The sequence below is a fragment of the Balaenoptera borealis genome (genome assembly GCF_965194805.1).
Source record: "Balaenoptera borealis genome assembly, chromosome: 2".
NCBI lineage: Eukaryota > Metazoa > Chordata > Mammalia > Artiodactyla > Balaenopteridae > Balaenoptera > Balaenoptera borealis.
The window spans coordinates 22,913,285-22,938,262 of NC_138867.1; the positions used below are offsets into that span (position 1 = coordinate 22,913,285).

At 36.9% G+C, this 24,978-nt stretch overlaps 1 pseudogene across 1 annotated transcript; it reads right to left on the bottom strand.

The window, feature by feature from the left end:
* Positions 1-1,442: 1,442 nt before the first annotated feature.
* Positions 1,443-21,581, bottom strand: LOC309624638 (protein lin-28 homolog A pseudogene; annotated as a pseudogene). The gene has a single exon. The product of its transcript is annotated as a protein lin-28 homolog A pseudogene (transcript).
* Positions 21,582-24,978: the final 3,397 nt, after the last annotated feature.

The following is a 24,978-nucleotide window of genomic DNA, read 5'->3' on the forward strand; positions in this document are numbered from 1 at the left end:
TCAGTGGCTTGTGTAGGGTTCCTGGTGGAGGGGATGGTGCCTTTCTTCTGGTCGGTGGGAGTGTATCTTGTCCTTTTGGTGGGCAGGGCCACATCCGGTGGTGTGTTTGGAGGGTCTGTGAACTCAGTATGACTTTAGGCAGCCTCTCTGCTAATGGGTGGGGTTGTGTTCCTGGCTTGTTAGTTGTTTGGCATGGGGCATCCAGTACTGGAGTTTGCTGGTCATTGGGTGGAGCTGGATCTTAGGTTTGAGATGAAGATCTCTGGGAGAGCTCTCACTGATTGATATTACATGGGGCCAGGAGATTTCTGGTGGTCCAGTGTCCTGGACTCAGCCCTCCCACCTTGAAGTCTCAGGCCCAACACATGGCTGCAGCACAAAGACCCTGCCAGCCACACGGCTCAGAAGAAAAGGAAGAGAGAAAAACAAAAACAAAAACAAAAACAAACAATAAAATGAACAGAGAGATCCCTAGGACAAATGTTAAAAGCAAACCTATACAGACAAAATCTCACAAAGAAGCATACAGATACACACTCCAAAAATAGAAAAGGGGGAAAATATATATATATATATATATATATATAAAAGGAAGCAAGCAACAAAACCAATAAACAAATACATCAATGATAATAAGCACTAAATACTAAACTAAGATAAACATAAAACCAGAATCAGATTAGACACAGAAAGCAAACCCCAAGTCTTCAGTTGCTCCCAAAGTCCACCACCTCAATTTTGGGAACATTCATTGTCTGTTCAGATATTCTTCAGATGCAGGGTTTAACAAGTTGATTATAGGGATTTAATCTGCTGCTCCTGAGGCTGCACGGAGAAATTTTCCTTTCTCTTCTTTTTTCACACAGCTCCTGGGGTTCAGCTTTGGTTTTGGCCCTGCTTCTGTGTGTAGGTCACCTTCAGGAGTCTGTTCCCCACCCTGACAGGAGGGGGTTAAAACAGCAGCTGATTAGGGCTCTCTTGCTCTCAGGCCAGGGGGAGGGAGGGGTATGGTTGTCGTAATTGGAATTCGAGGTGAGCCTGCAGGGGCAGAGGCTGGCGTGACATTGCAACAGCCTGAAGCATGCCGTGTGTTCTCCTGGGGAACTTGTCCCTGGATCACGGGACCCTGGCAGTGGTGGGCTGCACAGGTTCCCGGGGTGGGTGTGGATAGTGACCTGTGCTTGCACACAGGATTCTTGGTGGCAGTGGCAGCAATGGTAGTGGTTCATGTCCGTCTGTGGGGTCTGAGCTGATAGCCGCGGCTCACGCCCATCTCTGGAACTCACTTAGGTGGTGCTCTGCCTGCTGTGGGCACACTGGGAAGGAATCCCCTCTCCTTGAGCACCCCGAAACAAAGGTCTCTTGCCTCTCTGGCAGGTCCAGACTTTTTCCCAGACTTTATCCCGGCTAGCTATGGCACATTAGCCCCCTTCAGGCTGTGTTCACGCAGCCAACCCCAGTCCTCTCCCTGGGGTCTGACCTCCGAAGCCTGAGCCTCACCTCCCAGCCCTCACCCACCCCGGCGGGTGAGTAGACAAGCCTCTCAGGCTGGTGAGTGCTGGTCAGCATCCATCCTCTGTGAGGGAATCTTTCCGCTTTGTCCTCTGCACCCCTGTTGCTGTGCTTTCTTTTGTGGCTCCGAAGCTTCACCCCCTCCCACACCCCGTCCCCGTCAGTAAAGGAACTCCTTAGGGTGTGGAAACTTTTCCTCTTCACAGCTTCGTCCCAGAGGTGCAGGCCCACTCCCTATTCTTTTATCTCTGTTTTTCCTTTTTTCTTTTTCCCTACCCAGGTATGTGGGGATTTTCTTACATTTTGGGAAGTCTGAGGTCTTCTGCCAGCGTTCAGCAGGTGTTCTGTAGGAGTTGTTCCACATGTAGATGTATTTTTTTTTTTTTTTAATGCTATTCTTGTCTGCTTACATTCTTTTTATTTATGTATGTATGTATGGCTGTGTTGGGTCTTCGTTTCTGTGCGAGGGCTTTCTCTAGTTGTGGCAAGCGGGGGCCACTCTTCATCGTGGTGCGCGGGCCTCTCACTATCGCGGCCTCTCTTGTTGCGGAGCACAGGTTCCAGACGCGCAGGCTCAGTAATTGTGGCTCACGGGTCCAGTTGCTCCGCGGCATGTGGGATCTTCCCAGACCAGGGCTCGAACCCGCGTCCCCTGCATTGGCAGGCAGATTCTCAACCACTGCGCCACCAGGGAAGCCCCCTAGATGTATTTTTGATGTATTTATGGGGAGGAAGGTGATCTCCATGTCTTAATCCTCTGCCTTCTTGAAGGTCCGATCTCATTTAATTTTTTATTCTTATTAAAAAGAAAGTTTGTTTCTTACTGTCAAAAAAGTTTTTTTTATATTTCAAAAAAGAAGTCACTGTACTTTGAAAATTACTTTGGAACTTTGATGGATTCCTGATGATTTTGATGATGTTTGACAATATTTTACAACATATAGGGTCATGGTGACTAGAATAAATACATCAGAGGAAAAATAAATTGTAATTTTGAGGTGATCATTTTCTGCTTTTGCTTGTTTTACAAAGAAGTTGCACTTACACAATTATTTGTAAATATTCACATTATCCATTCCCAACTTAAGATCTATTCATAATTTATATTTATGGCATTCTGAGGGCAATATTAATATTACCATTTTAATCAAAATATTAAATTTAAATGAATATTTATTAATAACTTATCTAGTTTCTATGAATAGAAGACAAACCATGAGGCAGTAATAGCACTGAAAAAACTAAAGATTTAATATATAAAAAACAACACATACCATAATAGAGCATATTGTAATAAAAATTAAAAATTAAAGATAATGGAGAGGGCTTCCCTGGTGGCGCAGTGGTTGAGAATCTGCCTGCCAATGCAGGGGACATGGGTTTGAGCCCTGGTCTGGGAAGATCCCACATGCCGCGGAGCAACTGGGCCCGTGAGCCACAATTACTGAGCCTGCGCGTCTGGAGCCTGTGCTCCGCAACAAGAGAGGCCGCGATAGTGAGAGGCCTGCGCACCGCGATGAAGAGTGGCCCCCGCGTGCCACAACTAGAGAAAGCCCTAGCACAGAAAGTAAGACCCAACATAGCCATAAATAAATAAATAAATAAATTTAAAGATAATGGAGAAATGACGTGACAGTTTACACTTTGTTTATTCAAGGTTGACTGAGATCAATTGGCCAATGTTGTTCCTTTAGGAAATGCACATACTTTCAAGGTGTATTTTGAAGAACGTTATAAAATGTCCAAGAGAATCAATAAAATTTTATTCCAATTATGTGAGATATACATGTGCAAAGTTAAATTATCACCTTTTCCTCTGACATCACCAAGGAGCCACTTGTAGATCATTGTCCTGTGGTCTGAGCAGCACTCACAGATAAAAACCATTAGAGATAAGCAGCAGAAAAATCTAGTCTGAGAAAATATTGTTCCATAAATATTATCCATCAGTCTATAACCTTTGTCTATGTCACAGAGCTTTCAGAACTGGCTAATGTGGTACAAGTGTGACGTTGATGTTCCAGTAACAACACTTCCTGGTCTCTTTTTTTTCTTTAGATGCTTTGATGTTGATTTGAAATAAAAGTTAATCATTAGTATTGTTCTGTAATGCACATAGACAGAAGTGGATATCACTGAGCTATTATTAAAATATTATGTTATGAATCAGCCAAACTTTACAATTACAGAATTTTTATTTTATCTTATATAATTTATGATAAGCACAGCAGATATCTAAGAAGCACTATAACCATTAAATAATGAGGGGTAAAAGATAGCTCTTTATTGGAGTAAAATATTCAGAAAAATACATGAGATGACATCCGTAGAAAACCATCATTGACTTAGTACTTAAAATTGTCATAAGTTTACAGTAGAAAGCATTCTTTTGAGTACTTAAATAACCGCAGAATGGAAGACATTCCTGTCATTCATGGAAGAGCATTTAAATTCAAAATGAATTTGATAGTTTCCTGACATACTCAGCATTTATTAAATTAAAATTAACAGAAAAAGATGCAATGAAGAAGAAAAACAAGCAAAAATCTGGCAAATAGTGTCTAGAAGCAAGGTACTTAATATGAGTTATCAACATTAACTATGTTGTTAACTTTAATACAAAAATTATGGACGATATATACTAATAATGTAGAAACAATTTGTATAGGCAAGATTAGGGTATCAGAATTTTAGTCAGTAATTTTTGTTGTTATACTAAATATCTCTACTTGGTTATAGTTCCTGCAACTTGGGATAAATCAGGATCATTTGGGAAAGTACAAAGGAGAATAAATAAAAGGTTTAAATGATTAAAGTGCAAAATATGTATTTAGGATTAAGAGATTTCAGTATTCAACCAGAAGATGAACAGTCTCTTGATAATGAGGGAATGACTTATATCCTTTACAGAGAGAGAACTGAACCTCTATGCAAACTTGAGCTTCCATGTCTATTTATAACTAGTTTTGATTTTAGGACAGATTTCACTCTAACTGAAGAATGGCAACAGCAGCAGCAGCTGCAACAACAACAAACAGAGAGAAACAACAATAATGAAATTTTGTTGCTCAAAACCCACACTATCTCCTGGTTGAGGTGTCCATGCCACCTACATCTGCACACTGACGTATGTCCTCATTGAATCTGCTGGTACGCTGGCTTGTCCCACAAAGTCACCAGGGAAACGCTGTCAAGTTCTGTCATATTCTGTCACTGAACACCTGTCCTGCACTGCCATCAGTCTTTAAGTGCTCTAAGTTTTGCAGGCTCCTCTTTCACACCTTAGGCATTTAATGTCCAGAGCTTGTAACAACCACCCTATGTCTCTTTATCACAGCCTTGGAACTCTGGTCACCCAGAGTGGACTCTGAGACAAAAACAGCATTTTATCATCCAAATAAGCATATTCCTTCTCTGACACAAGGCTCTCAGTCTGATGGCAAGCCTTGTGACACTAACCTCCCCCATCTGAACCACAGAACAGTGGACATTGTTTGAGTGACTGTCCCTCAGGTGTCCCATGGATGGTACTAGTACCATATACTAGATGCATAGGATGTTTTCATTATACATAATGAACACCTTAAGACATTAAGGCTTAATTCTCTTTAGGTCCCTGGTGGGGAAATTCTAAGTTTCTAGGTCATGCTTGTACAACTTCTTTCAGGTAATTCTCCATAATCATCTGGATATTGACTCTGAGAGTTGAAGGTGGTAGTGGAGGTGATGACTCTGAAATTAACTCTTCACCCTCCTTATTCTTTGCTTTCCATTCTAAATAAGTGAGAGGAGTCAAACTTATTTTTCTTTGTTCTCTCTCTATCTCTTTTTTCCTAGAGATTTTTCTATCATGTTCCCTTTTCTCTGCCCGAAGGGTTTCGTTTGGGATGGACACCAAGCTCTGTTATCCTTCTAACTAGTGAAAATGGTTGTCTGCATGTTTTTTAAAAAATTCTATGGCTCTGAGTCAATCACACATGAATTCTGATAAAAGAGTTTTAGGATGATTAGGAATTACTGAAAATAAGAATATACTGGTTTAATACTGACTTGATATTTTAAAAACATTAACCCTGTAAAGCAACAATCTAAATATAATTCTGAAGCATTCTGTAGCTTATCTAAATTTGTGAAACTATGTATAAGAATTTACATGAATGTGTTGATGAGACCCCAAGAAAATTCCATGCTGATTTTAAAACAGATCATGTTTTGAAAATATTTCCAAGAAACAGAGGACAAGTTTTCATGTATTATGTCACTTACAACCTGTGTGACCTTGACAAGTTGCCAATTCTCTTTGAGTTTTGTTTTTCTCTTCAGTCAAATAGGAATAATGACCTATTTGTCTCACAGTATATTAGAATCATAAGGCATGATTATTAAAAAAGAGATATTACAAACTATAAATTACTTCTTAAAAAAATAACATCATTTTCTTTAAAACTCCAGCTAAGGTAGAAAGTCTCCCCTTAAGCATGCTTGAACATTCAGTATCATTTTATTTGGAGAAACCACCAGTAATTAGTTAAGATTTGGAATTCATTGTCACAGCTTGTACTTTCTAAGTTCTCACGCATATGAACTGCACTCATTTCCTTTGCACAGCTTGACCTTTTCTAAAATGCAGAGGATTGCCTAACTGCAACTTGCATTGATGTGCTGTGCCTATCGGTAATTGAAAAAGTTCCAGCTCTGTAAATTTCCAAACACTTGCATTGAAAAAAATATATCTTTAAAATTTTAGTTTATTGGATAGTACCCAAATTATTCTTAGTTCATTATTTCCTACATTTGAGAAGTGACTATTATGTAGTGTATTTCTTAATATTGCCAAGTCCATATTACATAAATAACTTTATTCTTTAAAATTATTTTTTAAAAAATTGTGGTTGCATTTATTGTTTGCTAACAAATGAGAGTGAGTCATTTAAAATAACAAGCTGACATAAATAAAAATTGGGGGGATGATCTACTAAAAAGGGAATATCTAAAAAAAAATTTAAGTAATATATCTTAGGCATTTTCTTTCTTAATTTCTCTTATTAATACATCCTAAGTGTAGAACTCATCTTTTCTCTTATTACTCCACAGACCAGTAAAGGATAAGATTTAATTTTTAAAGAAAATTGATTGAAGGCTCAAAAGAAGATAAAACAGACCATAAACCACAATTACTATACAAGTTCAAGGAACTTTAGGGTCACTTATTGAACTACTTCTCTGGCTAGCTCCTAGCCTCATCCATCCTCCCACCCCCCAATATGATGTGAGTCAGCCTGTGTGTTTCCACCACAGCCTTTCTGGCATCCCCTCCTAGAATTCAGATAAAAAATATTCAAGAACACCAAGTGAGCAAAAAACATAGACACAGCTCAGAAAATTTGTAAATACCTGTTTCTTTTCTCTACCTTCTTATTACCAACCAAAATTACAATGGATGACTCAAGGAAACACACTAACTTTAAGCTATGACTTCTACTATTCCCTGGAACATCCATGTATGCAATTACATTTTAAGAAACAATTCAATAAATTAATCTCTTTTAAGTGGAAAAAAAATTACCAGGTTGTAATATTAAGTTGCTATGAGCTGACACTTATCTTGCCCTTTCCACGGATAGGAGAGACATGCCCTGAGAAGAGGCAGGGAGGTAATTGCCTGCTATTTTAGATAAGATCAGTGAATTTCAAAATATACATGTTAGTACCGTACATCTTATAAGAAGGGGAAACTGAAATTTCCATCCAACGTCCTTTTGAAATGGAAGAAAATGGTAATGGAACTTTAGATGGAGGGAGAAGGGAAGAATCAACTTATTTTTTGCATTTTAATTTTCAAAGTGTTAATGTTTGGGGAAAATGTTCACATTATACTTCTAAGGAAAAAAGAAGCAGGTAATGAAACAGTATACTACAGAAAAATGTGATTTTTAAAAAAAATGTTACACAGTCACACACACATATACACACAATGCACACACCCTGGCATCACAGGTCTACGGCTACAAAATGAGTCACACTTAATGTTCAAATAAAAGGACTTGTATCCCCAAGGGTGTGCTTTCTGGTGCCTGAATCTCCACCCTTGAGGAGCCTTCCTCCCTGTTTTGGCTGCCCATTTGAGAAGGCCCACATGAGCTTGCCATACAGCTTGTCCACTGCAGTAACTCCGTGGTTTCTGCCACAATAATTTTCTCCAACTCCTTCCATAGCTGATGACTACGCCTCAGAGACTGCCAGAAGGACCCTCTGAGAAGCCAGTGCTGATGGTGTCCCTTGTGAAATCCCAGTTCTATGACAAGGATGCTGCATCCGAACTCTCCAAGGTGAGAAAATGGTGCTGGATTGCATGTAGAGCTGGTAAACTGGATCTTTCCACAGCTTCCTGCCACAAATTGTCACTTAGGTTTCTAAGCAACATTGTTCATTTTCATTGCTTACCAAATTCATAAAAAACTTTTCTGCTTTTCCTTTTCAATCTTTTCCTGTAGTGTCAACCAACCAACAAAAATACTAAAAAAAAAAAAAAAAAAAAACCAAACAAACAAAAAAACTAAAAAAAAACCAAACCCTTAAAAAAAAAGAAAAGAAAAACTTCATTTTCTAGTAAACAAGAAAAAGTATTTAGCACAAAGCTGTAGAGATTTATATTCTATCTAAACATTTGTCTGCTTTTTTTTGGTCTCCTAACACCCACCCAACAAAACAGAATTTTTGAAATAAAAATAAAATGTCATTCTCAGTTTTAGAATAGAATCTGACAAATATTAATACTACCAAACCATAATACTAATAGCTATATTCAGGTTAAACATGACTTCTATTCCTACTCTGAAACAATGAATATATATTGGCTTTGAATTTATATAACAAAAGGGCCACTTCTGATCATTATTTTTCTGAAGTAATAAAATGATTTTTCTAACTCACAGAGAAGAAGGAATAGTGAGAGAAAAGTCTGAAAAAAAAATAACAGATTGGAAATTAATGCATTTACCCCTGAATTATGGAAATAAGTACAATTTACATTTATTTGTAAATGTTTTACAAACACACATTAAAATGCTAAAATAATGCTATTAAAATGTGATTGCATATTTACATTCTCAAGAATCATGAAAATGTGTACGGGAGAGGGATGCTTGCAACTATTTTCTACTTATCCTGTCTTATATTGCCATTCAGCGTTCAAGGCAATGGCACTGTGTCATGGTGAAGGGTATACACTCTGAAACTTGAGTTTGAATTTCACCTCTAATTCTTACCGTGCAACCACTGGTGTTGCATTCTTTGGGCTTCTGTTATCTCATCTCAAAATAGTTATAGTAAAAGTAAAAGGTCTTTTGTATGATTAGCTGATTTAATGTATGTAAAATTTTAATTAGTGTTGGAGTTTACAAAGATTATGGAGTTTACTGGCTGTGTGCTCAGGCCAGTGTATAAACTTCTGGTGAACGTGGTCCTCTGTTGACTGACTTTGAAGATGATCTCTGCGCATTCAATTCTCTTTCATAATTCTGAACATAACCTGGAATATCTGAATTGAGTTGTGGTATTTTTGCTCTCTTAGAGAAAAGTAAAATTAAATGTATAATGTGTTCAGACAATTTTAAGTGCCTATAGCATTACATTTTCTTATTTATGCACTCCTTTCCAATGCAGTTGTTACAGGGGATGCCATTTCTGATACTTTAAGTTGCAACCCGGCACTCATTCTGCCCTGTTTCACACAAACACTTGTTTATCTAATAACCTGTACAGACCATTGCAGCCATGCCACTGTATCCTTTAGAGACACATGCTTCCTTCTTTCTTCAGCAATTGGTACAGAATTCTCTGTATTGACTTTCAAATCAACTTTTTTTTTTTTTTTTTGCTTTCCCTGTGCATTTTTTCTTTTCATTAGGCTGCGTTACCTGATAGTCTTCAAATCCTTGAACTGATCAGGCAATGGTCTCTCATGGGTTTCCTCCCTACAGTGATCTGCAGGCAGCTGAGTTCTGCATGGGAAACTGAAAACCTCAGGGAGCCTCTGCTTGTCCAGTAGAGCAGCTAGAGCTTTTCCTGGCATTTCTTCCTTTGGATTCTCTCTTAAATTCATTCAGTGAGGCTGGTGACACACACTGGGCCCTCAGTACTCAGGCATTCATTTGGGAAACTACCTTGCAATCAAGAATCAAGACAGGTGAAATAAGAGTGAGCTCTTGTGTTTGTTTAATAGTTTCTTGGGAGACATGATTAAGAAAAGCTGTGATGATGTTTAATAGTAAGAGAATTGGTAAGAAAGTAGGCAGAAAAAAAATACTACCTTTTTCTAGTTATCTTCAGCTGTATCTGTGGTAGTCAAATACTCTATGTAGTCTCTACTTTAGGATAGATTCACTGTAGCATATATGAATCTTTGCAAAAAAGTAGAAATTTCTTTAGGAGAATTAAAATTAAAAGTTTATTCCTAGGAACTTAGAAGTATAGCTTTTATTAAAATTCCATACTTTCTTTCCTCATCTTGGTTGCTTCTGAGATATGTGCAAAGTATCTGAGGAGAAGTAGTAGTGAGAACTGAACAGGTAATGTTGCTATAACAGCTATAAACAGTAAAGGAGCTAATATTTTCATTAGTGCTTTTGTTTCCAATCATATCAAAAGATTTATGCCCTTTAAGCTTTGAAGGTAAGCTAAGCTTTTCATCTGAGAGTAAAAAGAATAAAATGTTTTTTATTCTATAATTTTACATCAATCAAGCCATGACAAACATCATTCCTCTGGTGACTTGCATATTCATATAATGTCATGTAATTGCTTCTTTTTTTTTCAGTACCAGTAAGTCTTTATTCATTGTTTTTTACCAAGGAAAAGAAGGAGAAGGGAAAAGCGTCAGCGTGTGTGTTATAAAATGATAGTAAATGGGAAAGGAAGTACCTGGCACAGCAAAATTAACCGTCAAATAAACACTGCCTAGATGGGGTCGCCAAAGCCCAAAGAGGCTCATTCACCTGCAGTTAAGGAATGAAGGGAAGCGATGAGGGAAAGAGCAGACAGGTACATGTTTTTCTACTCTCCCTTCCTCCGCGTAAATTCAAGATTTCACAGAAAGCTTTGGTTTCTAGCAGTAAACATGGAGTTACATTCATCCGTCTCCTATTAAACAATCTCATGGCCACTTTGACGTTTCTTGCACCTTCATAAAAGTTCCTGAGTGACTTGGATATACATTCATCTTTCCTTCTGTGGTCTCTCAACCCCACTTTCTACATGGAAGGCCCCCTCATTGCTTCTTTCCAACCTAGGATTAGAGATTAAACTAGGTTTTAATTCATCCAAAGTCAGCAGTCTGTTTGGCATGAATCACATCAAGGAATGGTCATGACTCAGGAGACTGGGAACAAGGGATGGAGAGTTCTTAGCTTCTTCAGGATTTTTGCACAAATCATTTAATCACAGACACCCCACAAATTAAATACAGGTGTATGGACTATTTTGGGGGAGCATGAAGGGGGAAAGACAAAGGGGTAGGAATCTAGTTTTTAGGACATAAGATCTTGTTTGAAATAGGAAATCGGGGAAGGGAAACACAAAAGTGTGGTTTAAGACCCCTCACTTCAAGGTGAGGGGCCCCCAAGCTTATGTTTCAGATCTTTCTGCCTGGTACAGAACCTTTAGTCAAAGATACTTTGGTTATTTTTCTCAATATAAAAAGAAGTTTGTAAACAATAAAACCCCAAAAGAACATGGAGAAGACCAACACATTATATTTACACAAACTAAGCCACCTAGCAATCACCAAATCAGCTACTTGTGAAGTCCTACAAAGCCCAGACAAATACAATAACTAGAGGGGGGGCAGCAATTGGGGGAGACAAGAACCCAGGATCAGACACACATCACCCAATGTGTTCTATTGCATTTGCCCCGTTACAACACATTGAGGTAGGTTTGCAGTGAGCTCACAGCATGTAGACGAAACCCCCTTTTCTCCTTTAGCTAATCCGTGACACTAATCACTGCTGCAGCAGGGCAGGACACTGGCTCTGGGAACCACAAAGAAGCCATGGCTGATGGTCTCTCTGCAAGCCAAGGAGGAAAAGCCCAGAATTGTTAAAAGTTAAGGATCTTGTCCTTGCTTCATATATCCATCCCTGGGCAGCTCAAGATGGGTACAGAGGCATCGTTCTTAAAACCTATCCTTACCAACTCACATTTTTTACAAAAACACACACATACACCCTGTTGTGCCTGGTAGGCCTAGCCCAATCCAGTGAAGGATGCATCTGGTATGTAAAGCAAGTCCTGTGCCCTGGGACTAGAGGTCTGGAAAAGGAATCCTTTATCACATGTACAGATGACCTTTGCCTAATCTAGGCTGCCCCTCTCTGCACCTTTTACCTGGCCCAGCCTCTCCTAACCTCTCTGCACCACCTTTTCCTGATTAGACCAATTTCCAATCTTTCAGTAGAAGGAGACCAAGTCATGGGGCAACCCAGTTAGAATCTAGTCTCCCATGAAACATTGAAGATGGTGGGGTTTCAAGAGAACACTGTGGCAGAAAAGCCAGCTCTAACTGGCAAAAATGAGGTCGTTCAATAGGCTATATGCTCCAAATAGTTGTTCTCTCTGGTGATAGAGCAACAAAAAGTATTCCCGCTGTGCAGACCCGGAGCTGCTGCCGACTTATCCCTGAGATTGCTCACGGACCTGAGAACACAGTGCAGGAATGAGGGCCTTAGATTAAAATACACAAAAATACAAAGCCAGAACACTTATATTACAGAAAAAAAGTTAAAGTGCACAAGATATGTCATTCGCACACAGCTAGTGCAGTTGGCAACCTGGAGAAAGTGGGACCCAAGGTACAGTCATCCAAGGGAGCAAATAAATAAAATTGTATTGGCCCAGAATGGGGTGGGAATGAGCTTAGACGCAGCAGGTCTACAGTTGTTCCCATAACCACCCCTTTTGCCTGTCATTACAACCCACTGCTTGGGACAGTTCTCAGCACTTTATCCCAAGAGGGGGTTATGAGGAGACAAGATGTGGAAAACCCTGCCTTACGCCTGAGATATTCCCTCCCACAGAATGTAATGGCTTGTGAGTTGGGCCCATCAATCTGGTCTCATGCTTAATCTTTTCACTCTGGCTGGGAAATATTCTTCCAAATCCTTCTTTAAGAGTAAAACAACTTCTCTATCCAGGCCACTTTCAAAAGCTGAAGATTCTGCGGGTGGAGACTCAGATAAAGCATGTAGGTAGGGTTACCCCCCCCAGAGCCCTCATGTGCATTTGGATAGAGCATGACTGGAGTTCCTTTGCCTCACCCCTCTCCCCACCAGGAGGGAAGTGGGGGATGTTGTGGACCCCGGCCTGAGATATATGACAGTGCCAGCTGTCCCCTACCCACGCTGTCCCCATGTCTCTACTCTGCCGATTGATGCCTGCTCCTCAAAACTTCCTGATCACAAAAGGATAGCCCCCATCCACTGTGGCTCAACTCTGTGCCTCTGGGAGCATGGCAGGGCTATGGATCTCTTCTTCCTCCTCCTGAAAGTAGGCTGGCTTTCCCTGTGAGCTGGGAGCCTGCTGGACCTTCAGTGGCCACGAGGCCACCAAATGGTGGATGCTCTAGCAGAAGTGGCACTTTCTGGGATGGGGTGGCTGTCTGCATCCCTTGGCATGATGGTTAGACCTCCACAGTTGTAGCACCTGTCTCCCTTTGATCTGCTTTTCTGTATGCTCTTCCCTTTGGGCCGCCTCTCGCTCCCAATACGGAACACCCCACCAGGGCCGGTGATTCGGAGAGATTCCAGGCCCTTGCCAGACCTCTTAAAGGTGAACTCCACGGCCTCACCCTCCTTTAGGCTCCGGAAGCCCTCCGTGTGCAGCTTACTCTGGTGCACAAACACATCCACGGGCCGGGGGGCGGGGTGTTGAGCGCGACCCCAGCACGGGAGGTCATGGACGGGAAGCCGAACCCCATGCGCACAGTGAGCCACTTAGAGGCGCGGGCACCGTGCGGCAGCTGCGGCTCCTCCGGCGCCGCCTCGGGTGCGGCGCAAACTGCGCAAACCCGCAAACTGCTGGTTTGACACAGAGCCCGTGGTCTTCGGCTGAGCCCGCGGCCCTGGGGCCCCTGGTCGGGCGGCCGAGGGCCCCAGAGAAGTTGGGAGGCAAAGGGGTGGCTCGGAGAAGAGGCTGCTACATCTTCCCCAGCACAACAGACGTGGGAGGGCCCACCCATGTAATTACTTCCGATATCGACAATTGATTCATTTTTCCAGTCTTTCAAATCTGTGAATAAAGTATCTTTGGAGAACGTTGCTGCTTGCTAATTACTTTGTACTATATATTCTGAGTTACTACAGTGTACTTCTGCATATATACCTTTATTATAGGTTTCCTATCCTCCCTCTGCCCCATTCCTACTAGATCATTTCTCCTTAGCTTGTTACAGATATTCTGTGCATGTAGGTCTTGTGTGTGTGCATCGCATAACTCTGTCTTTTTATGTATACAGCAGGAGGGGTTGGTGATGGTAGTAGACAGTTTCATGATGGAAAAAATAATCCTGCAGTCTTTGGGTTCAGTCCTTACTGCAGTTTATTTTACTGGTAATGAGGGATCAGAATTTCAAAGAGTCAGGGAAAGTAGAGCACGTTAATGGTCAGCACAATACACGTATTCTACAATACAAAGAACATAGCAAAAGTCGCAGAAGTTGTGTAGCACAAAAACAAGAAATGAATTAGGGAATGATGGGCTGAAGTTGAGGAAGATAACTCTGCTTCGGGAGGCAGAGCTGTCGCATGGTCTGGGGATCTGAGGCAGAGATGTGGCAGAAGCAGGACAAAGCCAATCACAGAACCCCGGGCCAAAGCTTCAGTATGCAAACGAGCCACAGACCCTTTACAAAAGGAGCTCTCCTTTCAGGAAACCGGATGATTCTAGGATGGGCCTCACAGAGCTCAGAAGTCATAAAATTACATTCAACCTAGAAAAAATGTGGATGTCCATCAACAGGGCAAAATTTGACTAAATTACAGTGAACAGATGACTATACAGCCATACATAATAATTTGTTCCACATATGTTAGGATATATGGAGAATTATGCAGCCATAAATAGCAGTTTTTATCCATATCTGTGGACACAAATAAATGTCTAAGATATTTTTTCCCAGTGGCACAAAGAAACAAGTTGGAAGGGTAATACTTTATACATATAATTATATATTTGTGAAAAAAATATATATATATGTCTGTGAAGAGTGAAGGAGAGAGAAAAAGAGAGAGAAGGAGGCAGAAAAATAAATCTCAGGCCCTGAAAGTGGATTTTCTTGGTGGGAAAGTAAGAGGAAGCTGGCAAATTATCATATTTGAAGTGTATGGAGACTGTTATTCAATTCCAAATTCATATTTACTTTTTTATAATTTAATAAAGATTATGCAGAAATATAAACAATCAAGTATCTTCCTGATTTTATTATTTGCTTTTAGCTTTATTCATGGTCTTTGTGACACAGAATCTTTCAATTTCTCTGCAGTAAATCTGTCAAGCTTCATTCTTTCCTTGGATTGTATGTTTTAATATGTCTTCAAATTATTTCAATATTAGTGTTTTAAAACTGAATTTGTTTTGGCATAAATTGAGGGACATGCCTCAATGTTTGATGCCTTAATATTTGACTCTAAACAATTGTATCAAATCTGTATACTCTGCATTCAAGTGGCATTATAACAAATATCTTTTCATAATAATCAAACTCATTCAAACTTAAACCATACATTTCTCACTGATCATATTTTTCAAATATATGCTATTTTAGTCCATTCAGGTTTCTATAATAAACTGCCATAGACTGTGTGACTTAAAGAACATTTATTTCATATAGTTCTGGAGGTTGAGAAGGGCAAGAATAAGGCACCTGCTGACTTGATGTCTGGTGAGGGCCCCCTTCCTGGTTCGTAGACAACTGTTTTCTTGCTGTGTCCTCATAGGGCAGAAAGGACATAAAGTCATTAATCCCATTCATGAGGATTCTACCCTCAAGACAATCATTTCCCAAAGGCTCCACCTCCTAACATCATCACATTAGAGATTAGAATTTCAACAGAAAATTTTTGAGGAGATACAACATTCAGTCCATAACACATGTCATAGATTTAAAAGTTCTAAAAATTATTTAAATAACCATTGAATTAAAAAAATGCATACTGATTCTAGAGTATCAGAAATAATTTTATATTTAATTTATATATTCTTTTAAAATATTATTTATGTTAAGTAAATTATATGGGGTGTTTGTGTGTGTATGGTGTGTATGTGCATAGGATGTGTACGTGTGTGTGTTTGTATGTACTTATATTAAAGAAAGTTAAGAACTAAGGTAGAAAATTTAACTGATTTTTCTGGCTAAGGGTACATTCCCAGTGCTGATGATTTCTCACTTGGAGGATTATTAATGAATCTGAAAGAGTTACCAAATTGAATCTATAATGATCTTTTATAATCTTCAGTTTTAATTCTCTTCATGGAGTTGTAATTTATATTTTATTATGCATTAAAATTAATAATAGTACATTTTAGACATTTGTTACACTTGGGTTAATATAATTATGTACTCCCTCTAACAAATGCTACCCACCACATTTCTTCAACTACCATCACCCTATGAAAAATTAACTGGTATTTTGAAAAAATAAATATGTATCTTTTTACATAGACTAAAGTTTAATTTTAAGTTACAAAACCATGCATAGTGTTCTTTCCTTGTGTTGAAAATATAATCCATATTGTTAGTTCCTATTCAGATGAATTAGTTCTTCATAAGCTTTGATGGGTATATCACTTAGTAGATTAATGTAACTTCAGCCCATTACACATAATGGTGGTCAAATTAATTCACTAAAACTCTGACCACATTCTTCATAGTAAACCAAGGAAAGATTAATCAGCTTAGTACTGTGCATCACATTACACTTAGAAGTGAATCATATGAGTGTAAATTATGCAAATTATTCCTATGTCTTTTCAAAATAGTAGCGAGTATATTGTGCAGTTTAACCATTGTAAATTCTATAATTATTAAAGTGTTTCATTACTCACCAATTCTGTTATAAAAATATCAAATGGTTATAGTAAATTGTGAAATCATGTACTTTATAACTAAAGAAAGTATATTTTGATGCATTCATAAATGAAAGCAGTTTAATTGCAACTGTAATAAATAAAGGTATTGCAAATCTGTTTAGTCACATAATCCAGTAAAATAGGTTAGGAATATAATTATTTTGATAAATTTTAGTCTGTTCAAAATATCATTAGGGAAGATATTATGAAATGAATCAAAAAATAAAACCATAAAACATTTTAAATTGTGTCAGACCATATCTCTATTTATGCCTTTGATTCAAAACCAAAGTATTGACAGTTTCCACTATTTCTGATTACTTAATTTTACTTCAGAAATATATAAATGTGACAGCCTGGAACAAAGGAAAGAAAAGAACAACAGAGTCAAGGCCCTGTGCTCCCAGACCAAATTTGTCTCTTATTTTTTGTAAAACATTGAGCAAGTTATTTAATCAAGTGAAATATCTTTCTTGGAGTGTAAACAGAAATAGATGGATAAACTTCAAAATCTGAATAAATTGCAGAACAGTAGGGAAATGGATGAAAAACATGATTTCCCCAAAACTCTCAACAAATATCCATCAGAGAGTCAAAATGTTTTAATACTATTAACATAAGAAAAACAAACTTTGATTTCCACATTGCCTATTGATTATTCAGTATCAAATTGTATTTTGAACATATGCTGTGTTTGTGTGACACTTGTGTTTCATTATGATCTTCTCAGTCATCCACCCACCCATCCAATCATGTATTCATTCATCCATTTGTAACAGGACTGTATCCTGAAATGTTCATGTTTATGTTACTCTTTTTGAACATTCACATAAATGCCGTTCTACCCACGTTACCTCTAGGTGTATTATGGTTGACTTACTGAGAACGCAGAAGTGAAAGCTTTAAATACGAATAACTTGAGTATCGAAAAATAGACTCTTGAAAATCAAAAATAAAATGTCATGTGATTAAAAAAATGACACATATTCTTTCTGAAAGAAAATAATGTCATCAGCTAATCCTTCAGCCCCATTGGAGATAAGATGATGAATTTGTGGACTGCGAGTTGTGAAGAGAAAGACATGAATCATGACATTAGTTTGGGCCAAGGAGCTGCAAGCAATAGGGTTTCACATGGTGATAAGGAATGACCATTAGAGACAAAGGTAGGATGCTGACCAAGATCCAACCAGCCTCAGAGAGCCCAATGGAGTTGCAGTCACATATGCATACCACTAACTAACATTGGGTAAACACCTCCTGTTTCCCTTGCTGATATTTTTGAGCTATTCTTCTCTTTGGTGTGGGGAAGACCTTCTCCCAAGAGCTGGTGTCATGTTAATTAGGGATCATGCAAACAAACTACACCTACTGCTGAGACTTGGCTAAGGCAAGCAAAACAAAACCACTTTTTTTTTTTTTTAAATACATTTGCCCTTTCTTACTTCTTTTCAATCACCCAGGAAATGTAACATTTCAGTACAGCAGTGTTTTTAATCAAGGAAGATTCTACTGAAGGGGAAAGGAAAAATCACAACATTTCTCTATCAATGAAACACATTCTTGTTGCTCTTTCAGTAAAAATATTTTCATCAACCTAATGTCCAAACCCTACAGGAACAGGGCACACAGTCACAAAAAAAAGAATCTTTAGCTCATGGATATTATTGCCTGGTTAGTGGAGTCAAATACTAAACTTTAAAAATATGCAATTACTCACAATTACAAATTCTGGGAAATGTTATGAAGGATGCGTATAGGGTGATATCAAATAAATAGGGGGTAGATCAAAAGAAACTGGCTTGGGGGCTGTACTAGAATATTCTGATTTGAGGAATGATCAGAGAGTTGGGAAGTTTTGACTTTAGGATTCTCCCATGGATTCTAGCCCAAAGGTGGGGCTATGAAATCTAGGTTTCCTAAAAAGCACCAAATTACAGTGGGGTGGCAATCCATATGAGCAAAGTGAAAATAAATAATTATAAAGTTGGAGTGGAACCTCAAACAAGAAGTAGTAATAAAAAATAAAAGTCAGTGGAGATAAAAAAGGTTTGGAGTTTATTTGGAAAAAATGAGTAGTTGGTTTAGAATTGATGCCAGTATTAAGCAGGGTGCTCCAGAGAACCAATATGATATATCTATATATGTATCTATATCTATATCTATATCTATATCTGTCGATCTATGTCTAGATCTATGCACACATATATACACATATATGTATTTATATGTGTATGTATTAAGAGTTTTTTTTCTGTTTTAAGGATTGGCTCATGTGATTGTTAGGGCTGGTAAGTACAAAATTCATAAATCAGGCCAGCAATCTCAAAACTCAGGCAGGGATTGATGTTGGAGTCCTGAGTCTAAAATTAGGTAGCTTGGCAGGCTGGAAACTTGGCAGGGGCTGACATTATAGTCATGAGTAAGAATTTCTTCTGGAAAACTCAGTTTTTGCTCTTAAGGCTTTCATATGGTTGGGTGAGGCTCACTCACATTATCAAAGGTAATCTACTTTGCTTAAAGTCACTTGTAGAGGTAGATGTTAATCCCATTGCAAAATGCCTTCACAGCAACACTTAGTGTTTAATTAAATCACTGGGTGCTATAGCTTAGTCAAGCTGGCACATAAAATTAACCATCATATAGCATAAACGGTAAGAAGAGGAAGGTGTGGTAAGTGGTGCTTATCAAATTCAAAACAAATAGATTTTTTATTTTTCACATTTCTCCATCTCAAGTATCTAGTTCTAGTTCTGTAATTTATGTTTATATTCCCTTCAGTTATTTCCTGAAAATGCCTTTACTCCAGTCATAATGTTTTATTTTCTTTAGTCTTAGAAAACTTTCTAATTTTGTCTTATTATTTCTTAATATCTGACTGACTTTATTTCTCCTTTTCACCATAAAATTATCAAACTTTTCACAATACTTAGAAATTCTATGTACTGTATTTTTCAATATTATAGTTAAATGTTTCAGTCATCTAATTTGAATCACTCTAAATATTGATTTAATATATTAGAGGCACATTTTCCAGTACATTATTAGTTATATAAAGTAGTGTAAAAATAAAACATATGGTTCTATTTTATTCAAATTAAAAGTCATAAGAAAGCATAAACACATTAAATAAACTTAGAAACAGCTTGTATCAAGAGTAATAAATAAAAACTGGATCTTTAATACACACAAATTATATAATATTAATTACAGGGCTTCAGACCAGATATTTTTATTTACCAAATGAGTTTAGGTTAAAGGTATTTTCTTCAAAGGAACAAGAAAAAAGCCTAATTAGTTATTTCACTTAGAACTAGTACAAATGTAAAAATTTGGATTTCCTAAATATCATTTTATTGTATTATCTATTAATAACTTTGTATACTGTATTATAAAGCTTACTTATTCAGTATCACATTAACATTGGTTATTGATATATATATATATAAAAAACAAAGCACAGGCCGTGATCTTATCTGCATGCTTCTAGGTATGTTTCCAGTGTCACTATTCCTAACAATTGCTGCCCCCAAATTCACTTTCATATATGACTTCATAATATGAAGGCCAAAACAAAGTTAAATGCCAAAAGAGTAATGTAAAAATAGTAATAAACATTTTTTGCAAATTTGCTTTGTTTTGAAAATAAAGCTAAGATAGCTTCATGGTATGCTATGAAGCAGGCATCATTGTTAGCACTATTTTTCAGCCAAAGAAACAGACATTTAGAATTAGTAAATAATTTTTTATGGTTAAAAGAGGTCATGTTTCAAAGCTGAAACTGAAACCAGGTAAGCATTAACCAAAACTTTAACTGTAATCGAAGTTTCCATGGTACTATAATCAAACAAACAAACAAAAAATAAAATAAATAATTCTAGCCATTACATAATTTGAAAAAACTATTATCTAATCAAGTTTCAATAATTCCCTTTGTGCTAGAAATAATATATTAGCTTAAGTGAACAAATGGATTTGCAGAAAATTTGTCCTTTTGCAACCAGACTCTCAGGATGACCCTCATGATCTCTATTTTCTGATATTCATGCCTTTATGTGATCTCTTTCGAATGTCTGTAGAACATGTGACTTGCTTCTAATCAACAGAAAATGAGAATCATGTCAGGATATATATGATTATGTTTTTGCTACTAAATGATTGCATTTCATAAAATTGGAGAACCCATCTTGATGGAGTTTCTCTCTCTCTTCCTTGCTGAGTTTGAACAAGCAAGCAGCCATTTTTGGAAACCCTCTTGGCAAGTAACTGTGAGACGCCTCTAGTCACTGAGGGAAGTCATTGCCTGACAGACAGAAAGATGATTGAGTCCTCAATTCTAAAGATGCAAAGAACTGAATTCTGCTAAAAATTTGAGTGAGTTTGAAAGTGGATCCATCCCTAGTCAAAATTCAAATGAGACTTCAGCCCTATCCTACATGTTTATTGAAGTCTTGTGAGGTCCTAAGCAAAAGACCCAGATAAACCAATGCCTGACTTCTGATCCATAGAAAACTGTGAAGTAATAAATAACTATTGTAACAAGAGATAAATAATAGAGCTCCTTAGTTTTTCATTTTAGATTTCTCACTAAAAGTGACATTGGGTTGATGGCCATTCATGAAGTGTCCCTCATTGTTATTTTAAAATGCTTATAAGACACTCTTAAAGATAATCCATGCTCATGTACAGAAATATACCACAACTCTGAAAATAAAAACAAAAATATCCTATATGCTTCTAAATATAATCTTTCTTAAATATAAATCATAATGATACCTGTAAACTTCAATGGCTTAAAACAATACTAATTATATGACTCGTAAGTCTATGGCTGTTTTAGGCATTCTTCAGAAACAGGATATGCCAACTCTTCCCACCCCCAAATGTCAAGACAGATGATCGCACACACAGAAAAAGAGGACATACAAAAGTTTATTACTTATATAATGAGATATTTTATATAATGAGATATTTTAGGCCAGGTTTCCAAGCTGGCCTAAAAATGCCTGGAGAGTGCATGGAAAGGAGACTGGCTTGGGTTTTCATAGTGGTTAGGGAGTGGCACCAGGGTGTGGCTCTTGTGTGCAGCAAAGGGCTTATATGGTTTTAAATTCTGTGAGCACCACAAGAGGGAGTACACAGATATTCTTATCAGCTTTCTGAGATTTGAGACAGAAGGGAAAGAGGAAGAGGTAAGGCCCAAAAGTTGTCAGCAGCCAAATATCAAACAGGGTCAGACTCATTATTACAATGATAGATTGAGTAGGTTTTTCTGGTTTCAGCTCTGATCCCTCATGTGTCTGTGGCTACCTGTAGGCAGCTCTGTTGACTGCTGATCTAGAATGGATGTCTGGAAAACTGAGCTCTCCTCCAGCATTTGTTCCATAGTAGTGGAAGAGACCCAAAAGGGAGGCTTGAAGCACTCAGATATTGAAGGCTACGGCTTAGAACTAGAAACCTGAAACTTTGTAATATACTAACTAAAGTAAATCATAAGGTCAACTTAGATTCAAAGAGTGGAGGAGACTCCTTTTCTCGATGAAAAGCATTGCAAAATCAATTTGCGAGGACATGATTACAGAGAGCAGGATAATTAAAGTCATTTTTGTAAACAGTCTACTATAGAGATGACTAGAGGAAAACATTAAACTATCCATATTTTATTTCATGGCACGTAATTTTGAACACATTGAATTTAACTGAAACAAGGGAAAGAGTCATGATTTACACCTCACCATTCAGTCTTCTAACCAAAAAGAATAAAATTATACTAACCAAAAATTTAAGTGGCCATCTTTTTGCAACGTAAGTTGATTTTCAGTCACTCAGATGCTATTTCTTCCCTGAAAGTTATTGAATAATAGTAAACAATGAATAGTGACTGAAATCATTTTAAATTAACCTATTCAGAAATGGAAATTTCCAAGGAAAAGAATGCAAAGCAGAGGTAGGGGATGGTGAGATTTATAGAAATATTAATTAAATTAAGAGGTAGCAGCACAAAGAGGAAGATTCCTAGGAGCAGGGTATCAAAGGATTACATTTTCTCATGTATTTTATCAACTCTGAGAATTAGAAAATGAAGCAGTAGTATAGTGATTTTAGTAGTATCTTAATAGTGCATGTCTGGACAATGCTAAAAGGTACAAACTTAATTGGCTGCATCTAAACCTGCCCAACAATTATAGTTTAATAAAGGATCCCACTGTAATACTAGAAGTTAAATCTAAGTCAAGTTCAGGCTTCACATGCTGTCCTTTGGGAAATACAACACTATGGCTAATCTCACTTTATCTGAAAATTAATTGTATGATACATATCACCAGGGAACTTCTGAAAAGATATTCAAACATAAAGGAATGGGTTATTTTAGAAAAGAAAATACCATAATTTGAGATAAAAGAGAATCTTGAACATGATGATTAAATCAACCTATTAAGCAGTAACATACTTAATGGTAAATCACTAGCAGCAGTTTACTGAAAAATTGAAAATAAGAAGGGAATGCCCACCACAGTTATTTAATGATGTCCTGCAAGAAGAGGAAGAACAATGGAAAAGACTGATAGATTTTGGCTAGTTGCTCTAATTAACAGAGGATATGACTTTCTACTTGGAAAGATTACAGGAAGCTAACGTATCATTAGAACATATACAATAAGAGTTGGACACACTACTCTGCTACAACATAAAATGATAGAAGTCAGTAACTCTCATATATATCAATGATAATAGGATAGAACTTATATGTGTTTAGAACAAGATAGAAACTAAAATAGAATGAATATTCCATTTCACCAAATAACCCAAATGACACGTTATTTCCTAAAAGTTTCCTAGAAGTTAATTCTATTATAAATATTCAATACTGATCAAAATATAATACACAATATGATTGAATATTTGTCTAAATCAATACTATAAATGATTCTGAATAAGATTTCTATTTAAATATACTCTATCACCATAAGCCTGTTTTTCAATTACATAAAGTTACTCCAAAATTTCAATACAAACACAAAAGAAATAGTAGATGTCAAACATATTTGAAAAAAGGCAGGCTAGTTTTACTATCTTATGTTTAAATACATTATTTCTTTATAAAAGGTAAAGCAATGGTGTACTAGAACAAAAAATAAACCTATTAGATCAATGAAAATCATAGAAAACCTAGTTGTAGAGCATTTTGTTGAATACAAATGTAAGAGAATATCCACATACTCAGACATTCATACACACACAAACCTACACACACACACCCCTAGAATATAACAGTACTTTAAAATGGAGGTTATTCTTGTATGTTCTATAAATAATATAATATTATTATAATGGTAAGGGTATTCATAAAACAGTGTGAGTCTTTGAGTATACCAAGTCTTCAGATAATTTTAATATTCTTTACACTCTTTTTCAATTTTTCTACAATGAATGGAACACACAATTTACACTCTAATTTCAGAAAAGAAACAATAAATACTTAAAGTAATTTGAAAAGTGAATTGAAAACTTAGAAGAAAATAATCATACTTGAAATATTCAAAGTGTAATTTTATTATCAGTAAAAATATAAAACCAAAGTCTCGGTGATTTTGTACCTGAGTTAGAAAATATGTTATGCTTGCAGACTTCCTTGGTATGAAAGAGTTCAACATGTTTATCTTTTTCTTTACTTATATTCACTTCACACATATACATATCATAGAAGGGAAAAGGAAGCTGGCAAAGTGAACCATTTCCTAGAAATTAAAATAAATATAAATGTTCTGGGAATGGAAACCTTTCCATAAATTAGTGGTTCACAATTCTGATGCAGAATTCTTTCAGAGACACCTGAGGTCAAATGTATTTCTAAAATAACACTAAAACATTATTTTTTGTTTTCACCAATATTCTCTCATAATTGTAGAGTGGAGCTATATAAATGCTACATGACTTTGATGGGGTAATTGCTCTCATGACTAATGGATGTGAATGGAATTGTATACAGTATATTCTTATGTTTCCTAGAATATTCTGAAATAGACAATGCATAGATAGATGATATGTAGGTAGAAATATATATATATATATTTTTTCAGAGTTCATACCATACTCTTACTAGCTATGTGCAATTATAACTAGCATGATCTCTGTAATATTATTTTCCAATAATTCATCATTATTTGGAAACCCCCAATTTTTCTGCATTTATGCAGAAACACAAACAATACATAGTTTTCTTGCTTTGCAATATTTTTTAAAAATTGAGGGAACTTTTAGGTATCTGAAGCTTATTTTTTAGAATTTTAGTTAGAATATATTTTCTTGCAGTTAAGAATAGATGTTTGGCTTAGAAAGGGA